Raw genomic sequence first — 22,386 nt, 5'->3', positions numbered from 1 at the left:
GCTCAGCGGGGCCCAGGCCGCCCTTCGCGCCAAGGAAGCCGAGTACAGCGCCTTGGTCCTGGAGCGTGACCGCCTGGTCAAGAAGTTGTCCGACCAGGAGGAGAGCCACAAGGCGGCCCTGAAGAAGGCGCAGGACAACGAGGATGCCCTGAAGGCCGAGTTCGAGACCGAAGTGGCGGGCTGGGCTGAAGCGAAGCAGGCGCTGAGCGAGGGCTTCAGTCGTATCGAGGATCTGATCGACGGTAAGCCGCCTTCTTCACTCCCTGCTTGCCCTTTGATCCCTGATTTGTGTTTTGACTTGTGCTGCTTTTTGTTCTCTGTGCAGACTACTTTCCCGGCTACTCCGTCTTCGCCACCCAATCCATCGAGGCCCATCGCGAGGTACGCCGGCAGGTGGGGGCTGAAATCGCGCCGGACACGAGCCGGATGCTTGAGGAGCAGCTCTTGGTGGTCCAAGCCCGGCTTCAGCTGGCTCACCGTATGCTCCGCCGCCTCCAGCGTGCCGGGGCGCAGGTTTTGGCCGCCCTCTGGCCAAGCGAGACGATTCCCCGCACCCCGAGTCGGACTGTCGACTGGCTGGAGGTGGCGGTTGGCCACTTCGAGGCCTGGAAGGTGTCGGCAGCTTGGCTTGGAGCTGGGCAGGCGCTGGAGTTCGTCTGAGCCTGGTATCCGGGGCTGGACCTGGACCAGCTGCGTACCTGGCGGCTGGAGGCCAACGAAGAGTTGGAGGAGGTGCGGCCGGCTATCGCTCAGCGTGCTTCGACGATCGCTGAGTGTACTGACATCAGCGTCTTCGCTCCTGAGATCAATGACGACGGCGTTGCCCAGCCGGAGGAGTGGTTCGGGCTGGACCCGGCAGCGGGTGAAGACTCGGCAGAGGAGATCGCCTCCAGTGATGAAGGCGAAGACGACGAAGGAGAGGACGGCGAAGACGTTGAGCCGACTGGTGAAGCAGGCAGCCAACCTCAGCCTGATCGTGCCTCCGGCAACAAGGCGTGTTCTAGCGCGCCCTCTGCGGGAGGCGGTGATCATGCCCAGGTTCGCCAGCCGGCCACTCCTCCAGCCGGCACTGCCGTCTCCACCGACCTGCCCGACTCGCCAGTCCCTCCCATAGCTTAGTCTGCCGTCCTTGTTTTTTCCTGCTTGTTGCCTTTTGAACAACTTTATTAAACTTGCGCAGTTCCACCCACTGGGGGTGTATCCGAACTATGTTAAATGCTGGCCTTTTGAAGGTCTTTTATGTAAATATTATTGCGTGTTTGGTTTCCATTCATGTATGCTTTTTATCCTTTGGTTGTTTCCTTTGCTGCCTTCCCCTTCTGGGAAGGCAAGTACTCGAGCTTTCTTAGATTGGAGCGAGGTGAATAGAAGCCGGCCGGCCGGCTACTCTGGTAGCCGGTCGGCGGTGGGAGAAAACCGGCTTTTGTTATATTAGTCCGTTAGTCCCTAGCCGTTTTTCATGTGGGCACCCGTTCCTGCCCTTAACTCTTGCCAGCCGGACAGCCGGTTCTTCGAACTGCGACTTTTGACAAGAGAAGGCTTGGGAGCCGGCACACTACTTGTCTGACTGCGGGTAGGACTTCTAATATAACTCCAGGCGGCCAGTCCCCGGGCCGACTAGTCGAACCCGATGCCGGACGGAAAAAAGTGAATGCAATGACAAGGCCATAAGCATGATACTTTTCATTCATAGACAAAAGATGGCAGTCCCCGAGCTCTCCTCGGGGGGCCTATGGTCTCGTACTTAGTACAAAAGTTAGCGTGATACATACTGCATTTCAACTGTAAAACCTTCGGAGGAGGTTGGCGTTCCATGGTCGTTCCGACTCCTTGCCGGAGTCGTCTCTCTTTCGTGCCTTCAGCTTCTGCGCGTCGATCAGGTACTAGGAGTCATTGCCTAAGGCTCTGCTGATGACGAAGGGGCCCTCCCAAGGGGCCGAGAGCTTGTGCTGGCTGGCTGTTCGCTGGATCAGCCGGAGCACAAGATCGCCCTCTTGGAAGGATCTTGGCTTGACCTTCCGGCTGTGGTAGCGGCGCAGGCCTTGCTGATAGATGGCGGACCGGCTGAGGGCTAACAGCCGGCCTTCTTCCAGCAGGTCGACACCGTCTTCTCGTGCTTCCTTGGCCTCGGCTTCCGTGTACATGGTTACCCGAGGCGAGTCGAACTCGGTGTCAGTTGGGATGAAGAAAGGAGTGAAGCCGGTTGACTTGTTTGGTGTAGTGCGCAGACTCCAGAGGACAGCCGGCAGCTCATCGAGCCAACAGCCTGCTGAACGCTCAAGTGGTACGATCACTCGGGGCTTGATGCCGGAAAGGATGAGGCCGTTGGCTCGCTCGACCTGGCCGTTTGACTGCGGGTGGGCGACGGATGCTAGGTCCAACCGAATGCCTTGCGTCGCGCAGAAACGTGCCAAGGCTCCCTTGGCGAAATTCGTGCCATTGTCGGTGATGATGCTGTGTGGCACGCTGTATCGAGTTGTTATATCTGCGATAAATGTCACGGCAGTCGGCCCATTCAGCTTCTTGATCGGCTTTGCCTCAATCCATTTGGTGAATTTGTCCATGGCGACAAGCAGATGTGTCATGCCGCCGCGCGCCGTCTTGAATGGGCCCACCATGTCCAGTCCCCAAACGGCGAAGGGCCGAGGGGAATGGTCTTGAGTGCTGAAGCCGGCATGTGTTGCTTGGAGCTAAAGAGTTGGCACCCTTTGCAATGTTTAACTAACTCCTTGGCGTCATCCAAAGTAGTCGGCCAAAAGAAACCATGGCGGAAGGCTTTGGCGACGAGTGATCTTGAGGCCGCATGGTGGCCGCATTCTCCTTGGTGGATGTCTCTGAGGATTGCATTGCCCTTCTCTTGCTCGACGCATCGCTGGAGGACTCTAGTGACACTGCGCTTGACGAGTTCTCTGTTGACGATTGTGTATGCTCCGGCTCGGCGTTGGACTTGTCTTGCCTCTACTTCGTCAGTCGGCAGATCTTGCTTTATTAGGAAGTTGAGGATGGGTTGAGCCCATGACGGAGCTGCGACTTCTTTTATTGCCAAAACGGCTACTGCGACCAGGGTGGGCGGGCTGGGCGGTGAAATGCTGGAGTCGGCCACCACCTGTTGTGTTGGTGTAGTCTCCGGGCCGACTACCGCAGTCCCCGAGCCAGGTGAGGCAGTCCCCGGGTCGGGCGTAACTACGGAAGTCCCCGAGCCGCCTGCTGATACCCCTGGCCGACTATCGAAGTCCCCAGGTCACCTACTTGGTTCTTCGAGCCGGCTGCGTCGGGGTCAGGCGGCACGAAGATGGAATCAGACTCTGGAGACGGCTTGATTGACGGCTTGAGGAGGCGTTGTAGAGAGACACCGGTTGGTATTGCTTGTCGAGTGGAGCCTATTCGAGCCAGGGCATCAGCTGGCTCGTTGTCGGCTCGTGGTACATGGAGGAACTCGCATCCTTCAAAATACCCACTGATCTGCCGAACGAGGAAGCGGTAGCTTGCCATATTTGCGTCCTTGGCATCCCAGTCACCGGATGATTGCTGGACCACCAAGTCCGAGTCACCATAACATAGGATCCGGCGAATGCCGAGTTCTTTGGCAAGCCGGAGCCCGTGTATGAGCGCCTCGTACTCGGCCACGTTGTTGGAGGCGGCAAAGTGAATTTGCAGCGTGTATCTGAGCTTGTCGCCTTTGGGAGAGGTGAGGATGACGCCGGCTCCCAAGCCGGTGCGCATCTTGGACCCATCGAAGTGCATGCGCCAATGAGTGGAGTCGGGAGCCGGCGGTAGGTACTGGGTCTCGGACCAGTCGACGAGGAAGTCGGCCAATGCTTGGGACTTGATGGCGGTGCGAGGCTGGTAGAAGATCGTATAGGGGGCCAGCTCGATGGCCCATTTCACCACCCGGCCGGATGCATCCCGGCTGCCTGTGATCTCGGCCAGCGGGGCGGTGCATACAACCGTGATAGGATGCTCTTGGAAGTAGGGCTTCAGCTTCTTGGCGGCGAAGTACACGTCGTAGCACATCTTCTGGTAGTGTGGGTAGTTCTGCTTCGAGGTAGACAGCACCTCGCTCAAATAGTACACCGGCCTCTGGACCGGCTGGGCTCGGCCTTCTTCTGGGCGTTGGACTACGATGACGGTGCTGACCACCCGGATGGTTGCGGCAATGTAGAGGAGCATGGGCTCTTTCTCAGTCAGCGCCGCCAGGACAGGCGGCGTGGCCAGCATCTTCTTTAGCTCGTGAAAAGCTTGATCGGCTTGGTCATTCCACTCGAAGTGGTTGGTCTTCTTCATGAGGCGGTAGAGGGGAAGAGCTTTCTCTCTGAGCCGGCTGATGAAGCGGTTCAGGGAGGCCAAGCATCCGGTAAACTTCTGGATGTCTCGAAGTTTGGTGGGAATCACCATTCTCTCAATGGCCTTGTTCTTTACTTGGTTGCATTCAATGCTGCGTTCGGAGACCAGGAAGCCTAGGAGCTGGCCGGCTGGCACTCCGAACACGCATTTCTCGGGGTTAGGCTTGATTTGGAACCGGCGTAGGTTCTCAAATGTTTCCTTGAGGTCTTCCAGCAAGGTGCCGCGCTTCTCCGTCTTCACCACAATGTCGTCTATGTAGACATGGGCATTTCTGCCGAGTTTCTTGAGGAGGCACTTCTGTATGCAACGCTGAAAAGTGGCACCGGCATTTCTCAAGCCGAATGTCATAGTCAGGTAGCAGAAGGCTCTGAATGGCGTGATGAAGGCAGTCTTCAGGCGGTCTGCCGGATCTAACTTTATCTGGTGATACCCTGAGTAAGCATCCAAGAAACTCAACAACTCGCATCCGGCCGTGGAGTCTATCACTTGGTCAATCCTTGGCAGGGCAAAGGGATCTTTGGGGCAGGCCTTGTTGAGTCTTGTGTAGTCTATACACATGCGCCACTTGTTGTTCTTCTTTAGCATGAGGACCGGGTTGGCGAGCCACTCTGGAAAGAAAACTTCCATAATGAAGCCGGCTGCCAGAAGCCGGGCTATCTCCTCTCCCACAATCCTGCGTTTCTCCTCCGACAGTCGGCGGAGGGGTTGTTTGACTGGCTTTGCGTCTTCTCGAACGTGTAGTTTGTGCTCGGCGAATTCCTTCGGAACGCCCGGCATGTCCTTGGGGGACCATGCAAAGATGTCCCGATTCTCACGGAGGAAATCGGCGAGCTCACCTTCCTATTTTCTGTTTAGGTTTGCCCTGACGACGGCAAACCTCTCTGGGTGCTTGGGGTCAAGAGGTATCTTCTTCGTCTCCTTGGTCGGCTGGAAAGATCCTTGAGCATCATGCTCCTTGCGATCGGGGGACAAGGCAAACTGCTTGCCGGCCATGGCCACGACTCAGTCCAATATCTTCTTTTCTTCGGCAATCACAAGGGACTCGGCCAGCCGGCTGCTGGCTGCTGCGCACTTAGAGGACTTCTTATAATCGCCGGCTACGGTGATGACGCCTTTGGTGCTCGGTATCTTCATCTTGAGGTATGCATAGTGGGGAACTGCCATGAACTTGGCCAAGGCAGGTCGGCCAAGCAATGCATGGTAAGGGCTCTCCAGGTCCACCACTTCAAACCAGATCGCTTCCTGGCGGAAATGCTCCTTGTCCCCAAAAAGTACATCAATCTTGATCTTGCCAATGGGGGCGCAGGACAGGCCGGGTACGATGCCATGGAACACAGTCCGAGTAGGCATGAGTTGCTTCGTCTTGACATTCAGCTTCTCCATGGTGTCATGGTACAGGATGTTGATGTTGCTCCCACCGTCTATCAGCACGCGGGAGAATCGGGCAGCGCGTCTATTCGTTGCAAGGGTGGCATCCAAAACCAACGCATAAGAGTCGGGAGACGGCATCACCTCTGGGTGGTCGGTCCGGCTCCAGCTGATAGGTTTTTCTGACCAGTGCATGTGCTCGGCGGGGTTGGCAGCAACCATGCTGACTTCTTGGTGCTCTCGGCATTTACTGCGCCGGTCTTCAGGCTGACTTGTAAAGATGATATAGGCGGCATGCTCGTCGGGGAACTCATCGTTCATGGCTCCGACTGCGGGCCGAGCGGCCGGCGGCTGTGGAGTCGGAGGCGGCGGACCGGCAGGCGGAGGCAGTGCGAGCCCTTCGCCTTTAGAGATTCGGGTGAGCCAGGGGCACTTCCGGGTCGTGTGGTTGGACGGCTTCGCGCCGCTGTGGAACTTGCACGGGGCGTCGAGAGTCTGCTCGTAGGAGAAGGCCGGCTGCCAAGCTGGCTTGCCGCCCCTCTGCTTCTTAGGTGCGGGCCGCGCTTCGGGCTGCTCGTCTTCGACTGTGGCCACCTGCCGACTGGTGGAGGGCGGCACCGGGCCCTTGCGCTTGTGGTCGTTCTGGTGTGGGCGTCGGCCGGAGTCCCCAACCGGCGTCTTGGGCGCCGGGTTGAGTACCTTTCCGGACGCGTCTACCCGGAGTTCGGTCTTCATCGAGGAGTCAGCAGTGGCGTACTTGTCCGCTATGATCAGAAGCTCGTCGAGGGTAGTCGGCTCGTCGCAGAGGAGCTTGTGCTTGAGGAGGGTGCCTTCTCGGCACCCGGCAGTGAAGTATTCTATGGCTTGCACCTCGTGCACCCCTTCGCAAGAGTTGCGGAGCTCGGCCCAACGCGTGAGGTAGTCGCGAGTGGACTCAGTGGGGCCTTGTATGCACAAGGAGAGCTATCTAGGCTTGGGAGCCCGCTTGTAGGTGCTGGTGAAGTTGCGGACGAAGGCTTCTGTGAAGTCTAGCCAGCTGTTGATGCTATATGGCTTGAGGCTGTTGAGCCAGGTCCGCGCCGTGCCCTGCAGCATGAGGGGCACGTACTTCATGGCAACGCGCCTGTTGCCGTTGGCTATGCTAACCGCCGTGGAGTAGTCGATCAACCAATCTTCTGGCTTCACGGAGCCGTTGTACTTGGGCGTGTCTCTTGGGAGCGAGAACCCTTTGGGGAAAGGCTCGTCGCGGATGCGGGGGCCGAAGCAAGGCGGGCCGACATCGTCTTGTTCTTCTAGCGCCAGGGATCACGCCAGGCGGTTGATCCGATGGCGGGCGTCGTTCTCGCCGACTCCGCGGCGACCTAGCCGGCCGCTGAGAGTCGGATGCGCAACACGCGGCGGGGTGGGATATCTCTCTCCACGGGGCCGGGGTGGAGGCGGGTTGCCCCGCCACTCGACGGCCCGGGGGTGGCCTTCTGCGTCTCGCTGGATGGAGATTCGGGTTCGGCTTCGGCTGGCAGCCGGTTCTTTCTCGCGCCGCGCGGGTTTTACCCGTAGTCGACGTCCGGGACGTCGCGCCGTGATCTCGGCGTGGGGGAGGGCTTTCCGCGCGGGCGTCGGCTTCGTGCCGCTGCGCGGCTGCATCGATCAGCTGCTGGATGCGTCGGGTTATGTGGGGGAGCTCTTCGGCCCCCAGTCCATCTAGCTCGTCTACGGCCGCCTGGGTGGCGCGCAGGTTCTCGAGTGGAGTAGCGTAGACTGGGCGGTCGACTCCTAGAGTATCGGCCACGACAGCGCTGCGCTGTCTGACAACGCCGTCCCGGCTAGGCCCGCCTGGGGGCGGCGTGCCAAAGGCGGCGCGGTCGGCCTCGCGTCGGTGGGCCTCAGCGAGGCGTCTCATGGAATCCAACTTCCGGCCCTCCGCGAGGAGGGCAAGGCGGCGAGTTTCCAGTGCTTCAGCGTCGGCATCGGCCGGGAGGGGGATGGACAAGTCGTGGACCGCCGCGTGCGGGGCGTCATGGGCGCTCTCGTCAGAAGCGCCGCCGTGGCCGATGACCATCACCTCGGTGGTGACAGCGTCGCAGCCATCGGCCCGGGGAAGCGGGTCATTGTAGATCGCGATGTTGGTGGGGAACGTGTCGAGTGAGGCCGTGTTGGAGTCGACAGGCATCCGATCGGTGGAGCCAACCGACTCCAAGTCCACGGCAGGCTCGCCGAAGACGTGGAGCTGGCCGAGGAGGTTGATGAGGTGGTCGGTGCCCGCGTCGGAGGCGAGCTCGTCAGAGATGAGAGTCTTGTCAAGGAGATCGGCGAGGCTGCTCGCCGCACAGATGTTGGTGACGCCTTGTAGCGCGTCGTGGCAAGCGCCATCAGGCGTCCCGGGCTGGCTACGCTCGCGGGGGAGGAAGAGGGTTCCCGTCCAGAATAGGTCTCCGGACGGCGGTGCACCTGGCCCCAAGTTGGGCGCCAAATGTTGGGTGGTAGGTGCGACATATGCCAACGGGTGGCTTATCATTGTGGGAGCCAGTAAGACCTCGCTGGTGCCTGGAAACGGGATGAGACGAAGACATGCACGCCGGCGAATCTTACCCAGCTTCGGGGCTCTCCATGGAGATAACACCCCTACTGCTACTCTGCGGGGTCTCCGCATGGTCACTAGATGAACAAGTAGCTACACGGTGCTCCTTGAGCTGTTTGGCGAGAGGAGGAAGGGCACGGCTTGCTCTCTTCTCCTCCCTATGTGGTGTCTGAGACTAGCAGGGATTGATCTCCCTTTGCATGGATGCCCCGGGGGGTTTATATAGGCCTACCCCCCGGGGGTACAATGGTAATCTGGCTGGGCGCGGGGCCCAGCCGTCTGTGTCTACGCTCTCCGGCTTCTGCGCCGGCTGCTGGGGCCCACCGGCTAGTGGGTCCCGCCGGCTGCCGGCTCCTTGGTCGACAGGGAGGCCCCACTGTCAGGGCCTTGTCGGCAGCTGGTTACTGTTGCTCAATCTTGGTGGCGAGGGCTTCGCCGAAGTGGGCGTGGTTACAGTGCCGCCGCCGGGTGGGCGATCACTGTAGCCCCACCGCGTCTTGTCGTCTTCTTCAAGGGAGGTGGCAAGCCGGCTGTGGGGAGCCGGCTCTATCTTGGGCCGACTAGCGGAGGTCTGGCCGCCTTCGGGTGTCTCTCTCCCGAAGGGGCCACCGCCCGTGGGCCGTACTGGTAGCCCGTCGTGGATGACATCAGGGTCAACGTGGCAACAGTGCTGCACCGGATGGGTCATGGCCACCCGTACAGCGCACTGTGCCAGGCGTGCTCCGGGATTCGGGGGTGGTAGGCTTCACTGTAGCCACGCCCAGTCACATCGCCTTATGTGGATGCAGACTTTGAGGGTACGATCTTGACCGCTTTATGGGAGCCGGCTTCTTGGAGTCGGCCTTCTCGCGGCCGGCTTCTCGGAGCCGGCCCTCCCGCGGCTTTTCTTCATGAGGGCTGAAGTCGGGCCGCCTTCTGATAGCCGGCCTGGAGACAGCCGGCAAGGGGAAGGCGGCCCTATGTCTTGGATTCTTGAGGGCTGAATCGGCTCGTAATTTTTTCAGAAGGGCCAGGGGGAGCCGGCTAGGCTACCCATGGTAATTTCCTCCGACAGGGACCGCCTGCCGGAGTCCTGAACCATTGAAGGTTCCGGCGCAGTGTCCGGCTGGGGCCCGAACTCGAAGCCCGTAGGAGCCTCGCTCCCTTGGTACCCAGGGTCCGGGAGGTCGCCGTTAGGCGCCCCCAGGACCGCCTCCCCTTGGGACGGTGCCTCGTGAGACACTTCCTCGGCGTTGTCCATAGGGCGACAGGTGGAAGCTGTCGGAGGAGAACTGCTGTTCATATCCGACGAGCTCAAAGAGCCGCTCGACGAGGATACGACGAGACGAGCTTAGGCCGGATTGCATAATCGGGTTCGGCATGAGCGAAGGCAGTACAATAAAACGTACCATGAAATATTATGGTGTCCGGACACTTACGACTTTGCCAGGGGCTTGTCCCTGGGTAGCCACTCGTCGCAGCTGTCAGCGGCCGTCGTGGCATAGTCTGGAGGGAGGGTCTTTCCCTTCTAAGACCCTTCGGCCTCCCTAGATGTGTCGGCCTTCCTTTTCTTGTCTCCCCCAGCTTGGGGGGAGAACTCTTCTCCTCCTCCCGTTTCCACGGGAGGAGTGTGCGTCGGAGTCATCGTCCGATACGACCGTACGCCGGAGACCCTTTTGGGTCCCCGTGGTCTTCTTCTTGGTCTTCTGTGCCGGCACCTCATAAGGTGCCAGAGTTAGCATCTTCGTTAGAAGAGCGTCCGCAGGATCTTTGGGCAGCGGGGCTGGGCTGTCAAGCTGCTCTGCCATCTTTAACCAGTCCTGTTAGTGATATGGGAGCTTAGATCCTACGCATGACTATACTTGGGCAAATAAATACCCCGAGAAATATAAATGCTTACCGGACCAGCATGGCGCTTTGCGCTGAGTCCGCGGTCTTCGGTGAGAGGGGGAGGGATCTCAGCGCTCTTGAAGAGCACCCTCCAGACGTCTTTGTGCGTCGTGTCGTAGAGCTCTCGCAGCATCTGGTTCTTGGCCGAGTCGAACTCCCACAAGTTGAATGCCCATCGTTGGCATGGAAGGATCCGGCGGACGAGCATAACCTGGACCACATTGACAAGTTTAATTTTGTTGTTCGTCATGTTCCGGATACAGGTTGGGAGTCTGGTTAGCTCTGCCAAAGAACCCCAGGACATGCCCTTCTCTTTCCAGGAGGTGAGCCACGTGGGGATTCTGGATCGAAATTTGGGGCCGCCACCCAGTTGGTGTCGCGCGGCTCGGTGATGTAGAACCACCCCGATTGCCACCCCTTTATGGTATCCACATAGGAGCCTTCGAGCCAGGTGACGTTTGGCATATTACCCACCATGGCTACTCCGCACTCCGCTTGTTGGCCGACCACCACCTTTGGTTTGACATTAAAAGTCTTTAGCCACAGGCCGAAATGGGGCTTGATGCAGAGGAAGGCCTCGCACACGACGATAAACGCCGAGATGTTGAGGATGAAGTTGGGGGCCAGATCATGAAAATCCATCCCGTAGTAGAACATGAGCCTGCGGACGAACAGGTGAAGTGGAAATCCCAGTCCGCGGACGAAGTGGGTGAGAAAAACTACCCTGTCATGCGGTTCGGGCATAGGAATGACCTGCCCGCATTCGGCAGCCGGTGCGCGATATTCACAGCTAGGTATCTGGCCTCCCGTAACTTTTTGACGTCTTCCTCCGTGACGGAGGAAGCCATCCACTTGCCTCCTGCTCCGGACATGCTTGGAGTGGTTTGAGAGGAAGGGCGCGAGCTTGGGCGCTAGAGCTCGAGTGTGCGGGAATGGGAAAGCGAGAAGGAAGAAGGTGTGGGTGAAAAAAGTAGATCTTTGTCCCTTTTATAAGGGCGGAGGAGGCGATGAGTCTCCCCACTTGCCTAGCAAAACCGCTTATTCCCCAGGCACCATAATTGATGGCGCGGTTGGGTTACCCACGTCCGTATTGATGAGAATCCCATGATAAGGGGAACACGATCTTTGCTTTGACAAGACGTATCGAGAAAACCGCCTCGTGATGTGTGCGGAGATGGTTGAGAAAAGCGGTTCGAATAATAACCGGGCCATGAAGTGATGTCATACTATCAAAACATGTCAGCAGATTGGATTTATGGAAGTATTATTCTCTCTACGGTGGTATGTGGAACTTATTTTACAGGGTCAGACACTATCCTTGCATTCAAACTCTTCCATGATGTATTCGGAGGAGGAACCCGCCTTGCAATGCCGAAGACAACACTGCGCACCGGACTCATCATCATTGAAGCCTGGTTCAGGGGCTACTGAGGGAGTCCTGGATTAGGGGGTCTCCGGACAGCCGGACTATATCCTTTGGCCGGACTGTTGGACTATGAAGATACAAGATTGAAGACTTCGTCCCGTGTCCGGATGGGACTCTACTTAGGGTGGAAGGCAAGCTAGGCAATACGGATATGTATATCTCCTCCTTTGTAACCGACCTTGTGTAACCCTAGCCTCATCTATATAAACCGGAGGGTTTTAGTCCGTAGGACAACATACAATCATACCATAGGCTAGCTCCTAGGGTTTAGCCTCTCTGATCTCGTGGTAGATCTACTCTTGTAATACTCATATCATCAAGAACAATCAAGCAGGACGTAGGGTTTTACCTCTATCAAGAAGGCCCGAACCTGGGTAAAACATCGTGTCCCCTGCCTCATGTTACAATCCGCTTTAGACGCACAGTTCGGGACCCCCTACCCGAGATCCGCTGGTTTTGACACCGACACTCGTGTACATGGCTGGGTCGGAACGGAGAAGCTGCGCCGTTGTCGTGATCATGGGGAGACAACCGGCTGGGTCGGAACAGAATGTGTAGTCGTGTTCATCGGGAGCCAACCGGCTTGGAGGGAATAGCCGATGGAAACGAGGCCTGGTGTACCGCAAAACGGAGGAAACGGCCTTGTGTTCGACTAGCCATGGTCAAAACGGAATCCTGTTCATCGGGAGGGGTTTGGCGTATCGCAAAACAGAGGAAACGAACCTCCTACGGTCGAAAACGGGTCCTATTAATCGGGAGGTGTGTGGCGTACCGCAAAACAGAGGAAATGGACTTGTGTTGGAGCGCTACGGTCGAAACGGGGGTCCTGTTCATCGGGAGGGGTGTGGCGCACCGCAAAACGGGACTCCACGGGATACTGTTCATCTCCATCGTCGACTGCCTCCACGGGCTACTGTTCATCCACCCTCGACTGCCTCCACGGGCTCCTGTTCATCCACTGTCGACCTCCTCCATCCTCCACTTGCAGCTGTTCATCCACGGGCTCCTGTTCATCCAGCCTCCACAGCTCCTCCACCGGCTACTGTTCAGCTAGCCCTCTCCATGGGGTCCTGTTCAACCACCCCTCCAAGGGCTACTATTCATCCAGCCCTCCACTGGCTACTGTTCAACCAGCCCTCCATCGGCTACTGTTCAACCAGCCCTCCACGAGGTCCTATTCATCTAGCCCTCCATGGGGTCATGTTCATCCACCAGCTCGATCGATCAGGGTACTGTTCATCCAGCGGCAATGGCCTCTACTACCACGAGGTCCTGTTCATCCAACCCCCATCAGGAACTGTTCATCCAAACCCCCCAACAACGCTCATTGTTCATCCAGAGGCAGCATCAACCGGCTTCAGTTAGCAGCAGTAGCGAAGGAATCATTCGGGTTCAATTAACAACAAGGGATCGATCGATCACTTGGGTTCAGTAACGCGTAGCCTGCAATGCAATCGCTCGAGTTCAGTCAGAGCCCAATGCCTCGCTCGGGTTCAATTAGAGCCCAACGCCTCACACACACACGCGTACGTACGAGAGAAACGCGCACCGCTCGGCCCCGACCACCCACCGTAACCGGGAACTCCCCGATATTTTCCTCGCCCTTACTTCTACCATGATTTTTTCTGTCATGGACGGCCCAAAGAATGTCATGCTGCTGCATCTCCGGCCCGCCCAGGATGAAAAGCCCATTTTTTGTCATGATCTTTTGTCATAGAAGTAGGACCCTGATGTCTACTACACAACCTTCTTCTTGTAGACGTTGTTCGGCCTCCAAGTGCAAATGTTTGTAGGGCAGTAGCAAATTTCCCTCAAGTGGATGACCTAAGGTTTAGCAATCCATGGGAGGCGTAGGATGAAGATGGTCTCTCTCAAGAAACACTAGTAGAAAAAGGGTCAAATGTGAAGCACATTAGTGCCGGTTTGAATTTGAGCCGGCACTAGTGTGATCATTAGTGTTGGTTCCAACGGCTAGGCGGGCAGACATCATTAGTACCAGTTTGTGGGCAACCTTTCGTACCGGTTCATGCCACGAACCAGTACTAATGAGGCTAGTGCGGCTGTGGTCAGGCTGGGGCCCCCACGAAGACCTTTAGTACCGGTTCATGGCATGAACCGGTACTGGAGTTTCTTAGTAAGCTGATTTTTAGTCCCGCCTTGCTAAGGGAGAGGCAGTATGAGCGGTTTATAAGCCATGAGTGTGGAGACAATGACAAAGAGGCACAATGCTCACCTGCACGTTGATTAGCTTCAAGCCTTTCGGAATAGCATAGATTGCACTGAGCTATGTGCAGTGCAGTCTACACTATTACGAAAGGCTTGAAGCAAATTAACCAGCATTGCACCTCTTTTTTATTTTAATTAACTTATTTGAACTCCGGACTTCTTGTGGGTTCAGTATGCAGCATTCAAAGCAACATCATCAATTTCCAACATGTTCTGACATCATTTGTTGTTTTTCAGTCATTTACCTAATTGTTTAGAGAACTAAATGACCGTGAAATTGAAAATGACTACAAAATGAACAGTGAAAATGTTGAAACTTCGCATGGTATCATCATTTCACCCACATAGCATGTGCGAAAGAGTAGAGAGGGTCACGGCAGAAACTGGACGCACTTCGTGTACAAACTGGACAATCTCTTTCGGAGTATCAGGGTTTCAGACGAGAACTCATCTGTTACATGGGCACTTCAATGTTTTTTAAACTTATTTGAACTCCGGACTTCTTTTGCATTCAGTATGCAACATTCAAAGTGACATCATCAATTTCCAACATGTTCTGACATCATTTGCTATTTTTCAGTCATTTACCTAATTGTTTAGAGAGCTAAATGACCGTGGAATTGAAAATCACTACAAAATGAACTGTGAAAATGTTGAAACTTGCCATGGTATCATCACTTCACCCACATAGCATATGCGAAAGAGTAGAGAGGATCACGGCAAAAACTGGATGCACTTCGTGTACAAACTGGACAATCTCTTTCGGAGTATCAGGGTTTCGGACGAGAACTCATCTGTTACATGGGCACTTCAATGTTTTTTAAACTTATTTGAACTCTGGACTTCTTTTGCGTTCAGTATGCAGCATTCAAAGAGACGTCAACAATTTCCAACATGTTCTGACATCATTTGCTATTTTTCAGTCATTTACCTAATTGTTTAGAGAGCTAAATGACCGTGGAATTGAAAATCACTACAAAATGAACTGTGAAAATGTTGAAACTTGGCATGGTATCATCATTTCACCCGCATAACATGTGCGAAAGAGTAGAGAGGATCACGGCAAAAACTGGACGCACTTCGTGTACAAACTAGACAATCTCTTTTGGAGTATCAGGGTTTCGGATAAGAACTCATCTGTTACATGGGCACTTCAATGTTTTTTAAACTTATTTGAACTCCGGACTTCTTTTGCGTTCAGTATGCAGCATTCAAAGTGACGTCGTCAATTTCCAACATGTTCTTATATCATTTGATGTTTTTCAGTCATTTACCTAATTGTTTAGAGAGCTAAATGACCTTGAAATTGAAAATCACTACAAAATGAACTGTGAAAATGTTGAAACTTGGCATGGTATTATCATTTCACCCACAAAGCATGTGGGAAAGAGTAGAGAGGGTTGCGGCAAAAACTGTACGCACTTCGTGTACAAACTAGACAATCTCTTTCGGAGTATTAGGGTTTCGGACGAGAACTCATCTATTACATGGGCACTTCAATGTTTTTTAAACTTATTTGAACTCCGGACTTCTTTTGCGTTCAGTATGCAGCATTCAAAGCGACATCATCAATTTCCACTATGTTCTGACATCATTTGCTGTTTTTCAGTCATTTACCTAATTGTTTAGAGAGCTAAATGACCGTGAAATTGAAAATCACTAAATAATGAACTGTGAAAATGTTGAAACTTGGCATGGTATCATCATTTCACCCGCATAGCATGTGCGAAAGAGTAGAGAGGGTCACGGCAAAAACTGGACGCACTTCGTGTACAAACTGGACAATCTCTTTCGGAGTATCAGGGTTTCGGACGAGAACTCATCTGTTACATGGGCACTTCAATGTTTTTTAAACTTATTTGAACTCTGGACATCTTTTGCATTCGGTATGCAGCATTCAAAGCGACGTCATCAATTTCCAACATGTTCTGACATCATTTGCTATTTTTCAGTCATTTACCTAATTGCTAATTGTTTAGAGAGCTAAATGACCGTGAAATTGAAAATCACTACAAAATGAACTGTGAAAATGTTGAAACTTGGCATGGTATCATCATTTCACCCGCATAAGCATGTGCGAAAGAGTAGAGAGGGTCACGGCAAAAACTGGACGCACTTCGTGTACAAACTGGACAATCTCTTTCGGAGTATCAGGGTTTCGGACGAGAACTCATCTGTTACACGGGCACTTCAATGTTTTTTAAACTTATTTGAACTCCGGACTTCTTTTGTGTTCAGTATGCAGCATTCAAAGCGACGTCATCAATTTCCAACATGTTCTGACATCATTTTGTTTTTTCAGTCATTTACCTAATTGTTTAGAGAGCTAAATGACCGTGAAATTGAAAATCACTACAAAATGAACTCTGAAAATGTTAAAACTTGGCATGGTATCATCATTTCACCCGCATAGCATGTGCGAAAGAGTAGAGAGGGTCACGGCAAAAACTGGACGCACTTCGTGTACAAACTGGACAAACTCTTTCGGAGTATCAGGGTTTCGGACGAGAACTCATCTGTTACACGGGCACTTCAATGTTTTTTAAACTTATTTGAACTCCGGACTTCTTTTGTGTTCAGTATGCAGCATTCAAAGTGACGTCATCAATTTCCAACATGTTCTGACATCATTTGTTGTTTTTCGGTCATTTACCTAATTGTTTAGAGAGCTAAATGACCGTGAAATTGAAAATCACTACAAAATGAACTGAAAATGTTGAAAATTGGCATGGTATCATCATTTCACCCGCATAGCATGTGCGAAAGAGTAGAGAGGGTCACGGCAAAAACTGGACGCACTTCGTGTACAAACTGAAATCTCTTTCGGAGTATCAGGGTTTCGGACGAGAACTCATCTGTTACACGGGCACTTCAATGTTTTTTAAACTTATTTGAACTCCGGACTTCTTTTGTGTTCAGTATGCAGCATTCAAAGCGATCATCAATTTCCAACATGTTCTGACATCATTTGTTGTTTTCAGTCATTTACCTAATTGTTTAGAGAGCTAAATGACCGTGAAATTGAAAATCACTACAAAATGAACTGTGAAAATGTTGAAACTTGGCATGGTATCATCATTTCACCCGCATAGCATGTGCGAAAGAGTAGAGAGGGTCAGGGCAAAAACTGGACGCACTTCGTGTACAAACTGGACAATCTCTTTCGGAGTATCAGGGTTTCGGATGAGAACTCATCTGTTACAGGGGCAGTTCAATGTTTTTTAAACTTATTTGAACTCCGAACTTCTTTTGCGTATAGTATGCAGCATTCAAAGCGACCTCAACAATTTCCAACATGTTCTGACATCATTTGCTATTTTTCAGTCATTTACCTAATTGTTTAGAGAGCTAAATGACCGTGAAATTGAAAATCACTACAAAATGAACTGTGAAAATGTTGAAACTTGGCATGGTATCATCACTTCACCCGCATAGCATGTGCGAAAGAGTAGAGAGGGTCACGGCAAAAACTGGACGCACTTCGTGTACAAACTGGACAATCTCTTTTGGAGTATCAGGGTTTCGGACGAGAACTCATCTGTTACATGGGCACTTCAATGTTTTTTAAACTTATTTGAACTCTGGAGTTCTTTTGCGTTCAGTATGCAGCATTCAAAGCGACGTCATCAATTTCCAACATGTTCTGACATCATTTGTTGTTTTTCAGTCATTTACCTAATTGTTTAGAGAGCTAAATGATCGTGAAATTGAAAATCACTACAAAATGAACTATGAAAATGTTGAAACTTGGCATGGTATCATCATTTCACCCGCATAGCATGTGCGAAAGAGTAGAGAGGGTCACGGCAAAAACTGGACGCACTTCGTGTACAAACTGGACAATCTCTTTCGGAGTATCAGGGTTTCGGACGAGAACTCATCTGTTACACAACTTGGCATGGTATCATCATTTCACCCGCATAGCATGTGCGAAGAGTAGAGAGGGTCACGGCAAAAACTGGACGCACTTCGTATACAAATTGGACAATCTCTTTCGGAGTATCAAGGTTTCGGACGAGAACTCATCTGTTACAGCGGCACTTCATTTTTTAAAGTTATTATAACTCCAGACTTTTTGTGCATTCAGTATGCACCATTGAAAGCCGCGCCATCAATTTTCAACCATCAACTTGGCATGGTATATAAAAATAAATGAATAGAAGAAAATAAATAAAGCAGAAAAGAAAAAAAGCAGAAAAGAAAAAATAGCAGAAAAGAAAAAAACTATAGCAGAAAAGAAAAAAACTATATAAAAAACTACTAAGAAATAAATAGAAGAAAATAAATATAGCAGAAAAGAAAAAACTACTCAGAAATAAATAGAAGAAAAAATAAAGCAGAAAAGAAAAAAAACTATATAAAAAAATTTGGGGCGCTGCCCTGTGGGCCTGCTAGGCCACGGGCGTGCAATTTTAGGCCCACAAGGCCCAGCAGACTCACAAGGCAGCGCGCCGTAGTTAGGCCTAGAAGCCTGCTTTATAGAGGAGTTCGAAAGGGCAGCCGCGGCTGGGTTTATAAACCAGTGCGGCTGCCCTTCGCCCGGCGAGGTGGGACTAAACTTTGTGCATCGCGGGTGGCAGCGCACAACCTTTAGTACCGGTTGGTGGCTCCAACCGGTACTAAAGGGTGGTCTTTAGTACCGGTTGGTGGCTCCAACCGGTACTAAAGGGTGCTCTTCCTGCCTCTTGGCCCTGCCAAAGTTGGCCTTTAGTACCGGTTGGTGGCTCCAACCGGTACTAAAGGCCCATCCTATATATGAAAATACTTCAAAAAATTCATTTTCTCATCTGCTTCTTCTCCTCTGTCCCGTCGCCCGCCGCCCCTGTCGCTGCCCCCTTCGACGCCCCCGTCGCCGCCACGTCCCCGTCCCCGTCCCTGTTGTCGCCGCCCCGGCCGTCTCCGTCCCCGTCGCCGCGCCCCGCCCCGTCGTCCCGTCATCTCCGCCCGGCCCGTCCCCATCCCCGTTGTCGCCGCCCCATCCCCATCCCCATCGTCGCCATCCCCGTCTTCACCATCCCCGTTGCCGTCCCCGTCGCCGTCCCCGTCGCCGCCCCCGTCGCCTCACCTCGCCGGTGAGATCCTGCCCCGGCCGCCATGTCCACACACACACATTGTTTTTAGTTTTTTAGTTATAAATTTTAGTTATAGAAATTTTTATGTTTTTCATTTATAGAAATGTTAGAAATTTTTCTGTTTTTAGTTATAGAAATATTAGAAATGCTAGTTATATATAAATGTTAGTTATATATAAATGAATTACCTAGATAAGAATGTTATAATGTTAATGTTAGATGAATTAGATAGAGAAGTTAAATATTAATGTCAATTGTTAGATGAATTAGATAGAAAAGTTAAATATTAATGTCAATTGTTAGATGAATTAGTTAGATATTAATTAATTAGGTATATGAGATTATTTGAACTACTTGAATTAATATAACTAGTTTATTTTTAGTAAATGCTTAGTTGAACTAGCTAGTTGAATTAGTACTAGTTTATTCTTAGTAAGAAAATTTAGGTATATGAGATTTGATGATCTAATTAAAATATAACTATATATAGCTACTTTATATATTTTAGTAAGAAAATTAATAGAACTAGTTTATTTTTAGTAAATTCTTAGTTGAATTAATAGAACTAGTTATTTTTAGTAAGAAAATTCAGGTATATGAGATTTGATGATCTAATCAAAATATTACTATATAGAACTACCTACTTTATTTTAGTAAGAAATTAATAGAACTAGTTTATTTGTAGTAAATGCTTAGTTGAATCAATCGAACTAGTAAGTTTTTAATGTTTCACCTATATATGAAAATATGTTAGATATTAATGTCAAATGTTAGATGAATTAGATATAAATTATATGTTAGATATATATTTAATTTAGTTACATGAGATTTGATTATCTAATTAACATTTTATTATATAGAACTAGCTACCTTATTTTTAGTAAGAAAATTGATAGAACTAGTTTAGTTGAATTAGTTGAATTAATTAGTTGAACTAGTTAGTTGAATTAGTTGAGCTACTTTATTTAGGTATATTTTTCGTAAGTGCTTAGTTGAATTAGTTCAATTAATTAGTTGAACTAGTTGAATTAACAGAATTAGTTGAATTAATAGAACAAATAAGTGTTTAATGTTTCACCTATGAACATAGGAATGTCGTCTGAGGACGAACACGATTTCATTATGTACGAATACTGCGAAGACCAACGCGGCCTGTGCGGCAGAAATTTTCTAGTTGATGATAGACGCTTCAGCATCAAGCTGGATGAGAACTTCGAAGTGGATACAGTAAGTCACAACGACAAGTCTTTTTTCATAATTAAGCATGACTTATGCTTCATTTGCTTCAACTTTTAATTTTAATTTTTCACTATTCTACTAGCGTATCCCCTGCCATGCAAGAATTTTTGTCTTGAATAAGATAGGTTTCAGTCCTAACGAAACTATGGAGGTAAAAAGAGTTTACTTGAAGACCGAGCATGGTTATACCTTCAACGTCAAATTATACAATGCAGACACATACACCTATTTTGAATGCAAAACTTGGCAAGCACTATGCAAGGCTTATGCATTTGAGCCTGATATGGTTATCACCTTTGATATTCGTCCGGAAGATGATATTGAAGGTAATAGAGACATCTGGGTCAATGTGCAGACGCCTCCAGTTCTACCATTATGTGAGTTTCTCAACCATATTTATGTCTTCGATATGAGATTATTTGAACCATTTGAATAATTAATAGATCTCAATTTATATTGACAGCTTATTTCCAATCAAGCAAACATGTCCGGCGCTTGGTAGACAGGACCGTCCACTGTCCCGGGGTTTAACTAAACTGCGAGGAGACAAGTCACTATGTTTCATGGCTTGAGGATCTTGATGCTGTCAAGACAAATTTTTTTCCTGCACTTAGAAATGTTAGTACTCAAAACGTGCGACCAATAGTGTTCGTACTGAACTACGGTCACATATATTTAGGAAAGATGGTAAGATTTCTACTATTTCTCCTCAGTGCATCTTTTTCATACATTATTTTTAAGCTAAACTTCATTGCTAAATATGTTACTATACGATGTTCTTCAATAGGGACTCCCGATGAATGTTGTGCCTGATTGGATCGAGACTAAAGGTACCATGAATATTGTTAGCTTACGGCCAAGATATCCTACAATGCACTTTAGTGCATTCAGGATTTCTAATAGCGAGGAATGCTTAATAGTAAAAGATTGGAGCAAAATTTTGAACGATCGCAGAGAAGTACTAGGGGGCAGCAATCAGAAGTGCAACCCACGATTAGGAGACATGTTCATCTACATGCTCCAATATGATGAATCAGGAAAGCAATACATGTTCTATGCTATTTTACCTGAGAGAGAGCAGCGGGAGTGATTAATTAGCTAGTTCATGCTCTTAGTACTTGTCCTCTCATGTCCCTATTCTTCGTCCTGAACTTAATCTCAAAGAGTGATTTGCTTTTGTGGTGTTATGAACGCTTATAATATCATTACCATGTTGAACTCGATGATATCTTTGCTTCTGGTACAAGTGAATGTTTCTTCTTTAAGCTAGTGTTGGTGGTGATTAGATAGCGGTAATGACTATATGATGATTAAGTAGTGGTAATGAGACGACTATTATATGATGATTTTTAGCTAGCTATGAAAACTGTTGTTGGTGATGATATATATGATGCAAGAGTTTTTATATTAATATGATGATGATGATGATGAGTTATTATATCATTTATGAAAGAAACCGCAGATTAGTTTCAACTGGATGGATTCTAGCTAAGTGATCAAGTATATGCCATATCCATATTGCCTCGATCACTTAATTAGGTGATCAAGTATATATAATATGGATATGACATATACTTGATGACTTAGCTAGGACCCACATGCATCCAGTCAAACTAATCTGCGGTACATTCACCTAATGATTTAACAACTCATTATAATGTAAAACAATCACTAAATTAAATTGAAAACACAAAATAAAAGTAAAAAATAAAACCAAAACACACCCAAACATTTAGTACCGGTTGGTGTTACCAACCGGTACTAATGTCCTACGCGCCCACGGAGCTGGCTCTGGTTGCCCTTTAGCACCGGTTCATGCTGAACCGGTACTAAAGGGGGGGCCTTTAGTGCCCACACTTTAGTGCCGGTTACCGAACCGGCACTAAAGGGCCTTACGAACCGGTGCTATTGCCCGGTTCTGCACTAGTGCAACCCTGCAACCAAATAACAAAGAGTCTCTTGTGTCCCTAACACACCCAATACAATGGTAAATTGTATAGGAGCACTAGTTTGGCGAAGAGACGGTGATACAATTGCAATATGGATAGTAGATAATGGTTTTTGAAATCTGAAATATAAAAACAGCAAGGTAACTAGTGGTAAAAGTGAGCGTAAACGGTATTGCAATGCTAGGAAACAAGGCCTAGGGTTCATACTTTCACTAGTGCAAGTCCTCTCAACAATAATAACATAATTGGATCATATAACTATCCCTCAACATGCAACAAAGAGTCACTCCAAAGTCACTAATAGCGGAGAACAAA

Source organism: Triticum urartu, chromosome 1 (assembly GCF_003073215.2).
Source record: "Triticum urartu cultivar G1812 chromosome 1, Tu2.1, whole genome shotgun sequence".
Taxonomy (NCBI): Eukaryota; Viridiplantae; Streptophyta; class Magnoliopsida; order Poales; family Poaceae; genus Triticum; species Triticum urartu.
This window is presented reverse-complemented; position numbering follows the sequence as displayed.